Source organism: Strongylocentrotus purpuratus, unplaced genomic scaffold (genome assembly GCF_000002235.5).
Source record: "Strongylocentrotus purpuratus isolate Spur 01 unplaced genomic scaffold, Spur_5.0 spur5_scaffold_5, whole genome shotgun sequence".
NCBI classification, from domain to species: domain Eukaryota; kingdom Metazoa; phylum Echinodermata; class Echinoidea; order Camarodonta; family Strongylocentrotidae; genus Strongylocentrotus; species Strongylocentrotus purpuratus.
In genome coordinates this window covers 115,608-122,693 of record NW_022145611.1, presented here as the reverse complement: position 1 = coordinate 122,693, position 7,086 = coordinate 115,608, and the positions used below count along the sequence as shown (strand labels likewise).

Genomic DNA, 7,086 nt, shown 5'->3' with positions numbered 1-7,086 from the left:
AGAGTGAGTGAGAGTGAGAAAGGGGGAGGAAGGAGAGGGAGTGTAAGAGAGAGAGGAGGGAGAGTGAGAGGGGGGAAGGGGAGGAGAGGCTGGAGAGAGAGAGAGAGAGAGAGAGAGGGAGAGTAAGAGAGAGAGTGAGAGAGGGGAAGGGGAGAGGCTGGATGGAGAGAGAGAGAGAGAGAGAGCGAGGAGAGTAGGGGAAGGGAGAGAGAGAGAGAGAGAGAGAGAAGAGAGAGTGAGAGAGAAAGGGGGAAGGAAGAGAAAGGGGAAGGAGAGGGAGAGAGACAGACAGAGGAGGGAGAGAGAGAGAGAGAGAGAGAGTGAGAGAGAGAGAGGGAGAGAGAGAGGGGGAAGGGGAGAGGCTGGATAGAGAGAGAGAGAGAGAGAGGGAGAGTAAGAGAGAGAGGGAGAGTAAGAGAGAGAGGGGGAGTGAGAGAGGGGAAGGGGAGAGGCTGGATGGAGAGAGAGAGAGATTTAACATGTGAAAGTGAACCAACAAATGTGTGAAAGTGAACCACGTTTGTACGCGTCCCTATTGGTTCACTTTGACAAGCGCCGATTCTGCCGATGTTTCACTTTCACAAGTGTGAAAGTGAACCAAATATGATGTGGAGCGCCATCGTAGTATTACGCACGCCAAACATTATTATTTGTATTCTTTAATTTCTTCATTCTATTTGATTATTTCAACTCGGAAGTGTCTCAAATAATTTTCAAAAATCAAAGTAATATTTTAGATTTAACTCCCTCTCGTGTTTTATGATTTTGAATCATTTAAAGTAAAAAATGATGTACTTGATCTCTTGATCAATTTGAAGCTACGAATTTATCGAAAACTACGCTGTCAACACTTGGGCAGAGTCGACGGTCCTGAAAAGGTAGCATAAATTTCCTTTTTTAAAATCATTCTGATTATTTAAGTAATCTTATTTTGCTTCCGTATTGAGAAAAGTATATATGTAATGAGTTTTAAATGCTGATGAATTAAGCAATTCAAACTGGAGCCATAAGACAAACCAAGAAAAGTTTTCATTTTCAGCATCCAGCGCTAGCGGGGAGTGCGCCTACGTAAAGCCGAAGCCTAAGGGGACATCGCACCGTCGATGACTGTCGCGTCACCGCCGCGGCCTCGGCGCAGTGTGTGAAATAATCATGATGAATGTTAGACTTGGACCTAATTAAGAGGGAGGGTATAACGTAAGGATACATGATAAGAGGTCATACACTACCTAACTTCCACTTCCACTGTACAATATAAAGTATAGAGTCTAGATCTAGGTCTAGTTAAAAAAACAGATCTAAAAGTAGGCGTTACGCCGTTAGCAACTAACTAGATAATAGATTAGCTAACACTACAGTAACACACTAACACTACAGTTGCACACTTTGCTTTCAGCAGCCATTAAATTTATATTAATTCAGAATGTTAGTGTTGTAGATCTAGATCTATGTGCATTTCATCTAAACTCTTTTACCAGGGGCGGTATTCTCAACATTGTAAGTTTTGTGTTATCTTTTGTTGTATCTTCCAGAGATAACACGGCTGAATATTAATAAGTAATATTATTGTAAGTTGGTATTCTAAAAATCATTTTATCCCTGTGTTATCTCTTGAAGGACCGCCTCTATCTTATCTTTGACATGCACATTTTTATGGACCCTACCAATCAAGATCTATTTTATTTAGTCTAAGCATGATATTGATAAGTAGACTAGGTCAACCAATAGGAGAACCTTATGTCATACTAAAGATCTTGGGCGTAATTAGTTAATTGAGCGCTTATTATGCACGTCATTATATTCGCTGTGACACTTGGATCATGAAGACAAGTCACACTTTCACTTATAGTGGTTAAGAGACATCACACATAAATCGTCATATCCTAGCCAAACTTAAAATTGGTTGTTTGGTTATTTTACCTGACTGCTAAGAAAGCATAAATGCTTGTAAGTAAGCAACCAGACGGCTGATGGCTTTACCTGGTAGTGAGGATTAATGCCTTACCAAAGCGCATCGACTTGGTTTCGAACCACTGATCTACCGACTGAGCTATTGCGCTTCCTCATGTAATTTCTTAGAAAGTTCTCAGATCATCTGTGATGTCTCCGGTCAACACAAAATCTTCTTCCAACTCGTCTATTAGTAATAGTATTGGCATTTTATCACTACGAAAGATACAACCCCCCCCCCCCTACCTATTGTAAATATTGTTGTAAATACTATGCAAGATAAGATAAGATAAAAGATACAACAATTTTCAGAATACCAATTATTTTGTCATATTATCTATCGTACGCATATGCAAATGAGGATTAAAGCCACACTGTCCTACTTGTAGCTACTTGCTCCCTCTATAGAGAAAACAATGCCTAATCAGTTACCATTGATCCCCATGATTCTCTTTTAATTATGTTAATTAAGAGCTGAGTTGATGAGATAACCATAACCACCTGTCCAGTGACCATGCAGGGTGGTGTAATCCCTCCTATAAACTAGTACAGATAAGCTTTAAGTGGGATTGTATTAATAATACACATGATTACAACCGCACAAAAGTTTGAGCGCAGGCGTGGCCAAATAAATGAGAGCAGAGTAAAGATACAACAAAAGTTACAACAATTTTCAGAATACCAACTTTATCTTATCTTGAAAGATAAAACAATATTACAGATAACACAGGGTTCAGAATATGGCCCCTGGTTTTGAATAATAATAATAATAATAATAATCTTTTAAAGTTCACTCCAAATTTTATTAAGTTAAACCGAAAATGGAAATTCTTTTTGCCCAATTGATCGTGAGCCCGGCAGCCACTGAGCAGCGCCAGATCGACGTTGCTCTATCCCTTATTGTTGAACGCCAAACAAGGTAGCAGCAACTCCCGTCTTTTAACGTCTTTTGGTATGATGCGGCCGGGGTTCGAACCCACGACCTCCTGGTTGTGAGGCGGACGCTCTACTGACTGAGCCAACGCATTTATTATCATCTACTTTGATCTTTGATCTTTAAATACGAGATATACATGTAGAATTGTAGATATACTTTTGTTTTCATTCAGAGTAGATGCTCTATATAGATTTCACATATACTGTTTTGATCTGAAGTAGATATTGATACACTGTATAGTTATAATATTTTGTAGTTATATATACATAGTTTACAGTACATTTTTTTATAGTAGATAAGAATGTATTGAATTGATCTGTAGTATATATTGACTTACTGTTCTATGGATGTAGATATAATGTTTTGATCTGTAGTAGATGTAGATACACTATTTTGATATATTTAATTCTGTTTTTATTTTTCAGATAGAAGGTAGCACAGCTATTGAAGTTCTGTTTGGGGATGATGGAGATGGTGGTAACTGGTAAGAACAGTGTTGTTGATTTTATTTACTTTTTTTCAATGTAATTGTTTTTGTGTGTATAATTGATTGTCTAAACCACACATATTTATTAATTCAATATTGAAATTTTAAAGATATTTTTTGACACAGGGCTGTATTTCATTAGAATTTATTTGTTAAAATACTTGATATAAATTCATTAATAGCAAATTACAGTCATAATTACTCATTCAATATTAGAATATTATAAGAGTAAGGAATCAATAATTATAAAATGGAAAAGAAAAATGATTAGAGACTGGATGGAGGAGATATGATAAGTGAACAAAATGTGAGGTAGAACCAGTGAAGCATGAACAACTGAGGCTCATTCAAATATGATGCAGTAAACTGCAGCAAAACAACTCCGCACTTTTTAAATGTGTATTAATGGCAACTGCGTGTAACAAAGGTCCTACGCTTATTTACTGAGATCTGTGTTATAAGATAAAGAAAGTTTAAGCAGATTACGGTTCATGTCATTAAACAAAATTGGCAGTATACTGCGGCATAAGTGGACAAGGCTTAAGAAGGGATACCGGTAATCACTATTATAAGAATAATAAGAAAGTAGGTAGGAATAAATTAATAATAAAAATAATATTACGCTTTTATATAGTGCTTAATACATCAACAATGTATGTACAGTATGCATCACCAATGTGCTTTACAGATATATTATTACCCCGGTCATCAGATTCAGGCTTGCCCGCACACAATGTATGCTCATTCTCTACTCCCTTGGGAGCTTCCAGCCAGGTGTCATTTCACAGATGCTCACAATGCTGAGCAAACTACTTTCGCATCCTACCGGGTACCCATTTAACACCTGAGTGGAGAGTGGCAATTGTAAATTAATGTCTCGAATTGGAATTCAAGTATAGGTTTATACCACGTAGAGGTGCCGTGGTCGAGTGATATGTCACGGGACTGTGGATCACAAGGTCCGCGGTTCGAGTCCCGCCGCGGCACTAATGTCCTTTGGCAAGACATTAATCTACATTTGCCACACTCAACCCAGGTGAGGTAAATGGGTACCTGATAGGATTATTCCTTGAAATGCACTGCCCTGATAACCGCTTTAAGCTAAAGCTAGGGTTCAGTAATAATTTCCTAACTCTTTGGAAGCACATAGGGATGTTATATAATGTGATATGCCATATACAAGAATATGTATGCAGTAAATTTCAGTATCTTTATTTTAATCATCGTAGAGAATTTTGTCTTCAGCTGTCAGAGATAGTATTAAAGTACAGACTTTTAAAGCACCATGTCATAATGATTTCATTTGTTATAGCTCTTGTAAATGAACAAGTTTAAAGGGCATTCCTACCTTTGAAATAAGTTCATTAATTTGTATTACAGCAGAAAAAAAAAGGGTATAAGAATGGCGATAGAGTGAAATATATTGGGCCAGTACCGTTATAAGAAAGTTATGAATGTTTGAGATATGAGATCACTAAGTCTATGAGAATTTCACATTGGCAGTTTGGTGAAAGGATTATGACATAAACTCTCTCATTTGTTCTGTACAAAAAAGTCATCATTTTTTGTTTTTCTTGTAAGTGCCTTCTCCCTTCGGGCAAGATTCAAAATATATTATAGATAGCAGTGTTATAGTTCCTCTAAAGAGAATTGACCCTCCTGAGTCATAAATTTCATTATTTATATTTGATTTTTAGTAATTTTGTGTGTTGGAACAAATGGAAAAGTTGTCCGCCCCTACATCATAGAGACATTACAGATCCAGCCAAATATGGAAAGCCTAGACCTATAGTGAGTATAACTTTCAAAAATGCATAACTTTCTCATGTTTTGTCTGATTTCATTCAAACTTCACCAGCCTACTTCTCTAATTGTTCTGCTCTCCTCTAGAGTAGTTTGCTGTCGAGATTGGATTTCCCTTTAACTGCAACTAGGCATAGCCAGGAGACACTAGGGGACCATGCCTAGTATCCCTAATGCCAACCAAATTTTGGCCCCAGTTATTTATTTTAAATTTATTTTAAATACATGTATTGATATTTGAATAAGTTGACATAATTGTGTTGATTTTTACAATTTCTAGTGATTACACTTTATTGTGGATATGTTCACTTTCCATGCTATTACCAATTATCTAAAGGTTCTGCCTCCAGCACGATGTTATATGTATTCTCGATTGCCTTTCTTTAAACTATTTAGATAAAATCTTTGATCATGCTATTTTACATTTTCTTATCAAATTCTGTGTTTTTGCTAAGTCTACAGATGTATATTAGACTGTAACATATTTAGATTTATTATTTCTCCTTTTTCTTGTAATTTTCTTTTCTTTATAGTATAGCAGCAGATGAGACATTCATTGTCATTGCACCAGAAGACAAAGAGCCAGAAAAGAAAAAGAAAAGGTTATTAAGAATGAATATGAATATTGTACTAGAACCTTTTACTGATAATAATAATACCCATAGTAATGATAATTTATCTTGTATAGTGCATGATAATAATTAAAGAGAAAATACTTCAAAATAGGTTACAGATTGAGGTTCCTTATATCTGATTAGCATTTGGAATAAATAAAATGTGTATTAAGAGCAGACTGAGATTTGTCTATTGTAGTAATAGAGAGTAATAGAGAGAGATTATTCTGTAAAACTGGGGCAGCATAAGCAATGAATGTTCACCATACATGTATGTTTTTGTCAGAATAGGAAGAACAATACAGATTTGTTTTGTTTACATGATTGAAGATCTCCTATTGGTCTGTATGCAGTGAGTAACTCATTTGAATAAGAAAAAGCTTGGTGTTGATAATGCAACTTATTCATAGATAATATGAGTAATATGAATTTGTATCTTCAATTATTTTTTTTAAACAACATGATTATTATTAATATATTTTCTTTCTAAATTGTCTTACTTTAAATCTCTTTGCAACACAGTACTTGTGCCTGACCATTAAAGCCCAACCAGAAGTGAGTTAGAAGTGAACAGAGCAGGCCATACAAGGAAACGCCCTTTACATATTTCTCCAGTTACCTGACACAAACTGCCTGGAAGAGTTCACTGGGTTTTCATTGAAATTGGCACTTAACACTCATACATGTATCTGCTTTTTATTTACATCTGGGAAAGGATCTTTACTGCTACCATCTGTAAGAGGAAACTAATTTTTTAACCACGATCCATTGGAGTTGGTTGCTAGGCCAAGCCAAGAGCCAAACACAAGATAGACACTATATTGGTCTGGTTGGGGTAGAAACAAAGTGATACTAACCACTGTCAAAATATGCCAATTATAATCAAGGATCACATGGCCACAAACCTACTTTAGAGGTCTTAGAGTTGATGAGCTTGCATACTGCAGTGTAGATTGATAAAGGATGCTTGACAAGCATGAAGAGATGTCACCGTGCAAGGTATATTTGGAACATGTGTTCTGTTTGTGCTACACCTCTACAATTATTTAAAGAAATGCCTATTGCCAGGTGAATGATTCTTCTTGCCAAACTGAACAAGCTCCATCTCAACTCCTTCCAGACTTTGCTTTCCTCGTTAAAGGGATAATGAAGAGCATACCCCTCAAACATTGCTCTTTTGATCCCAATGATGCTCATTAATTTCCTGCTCATGGCTGTTGAGTTGACTCACTATATGTAGAACAAAATTGGACTTCAAGTCCAATTTAAAGGGCAAAACAACCGTTGTAAAAAAA

General features: G+C 36.3%; 1 long non-coding RNA gene across 1 annotated transcript; it reads left to right on the top strand.

The window, feature by feature from the left end:
• Positions 1 to 522: 522 nt before the first annotated feature.
• On the top strand, positions 523 to 7,086 carry LOC115919068. The gene is made up of 5 exons (XR_004066528.1): positions 523 to 878; positions 3,313 to 3,371; positions 5,072 to 5,165; positions 5,711 to 5,779; positions 6,314 to 7,086. It is a non-coding gene; the product is annotated as an uncharacterized LOC115919068 (long non-coding RNA).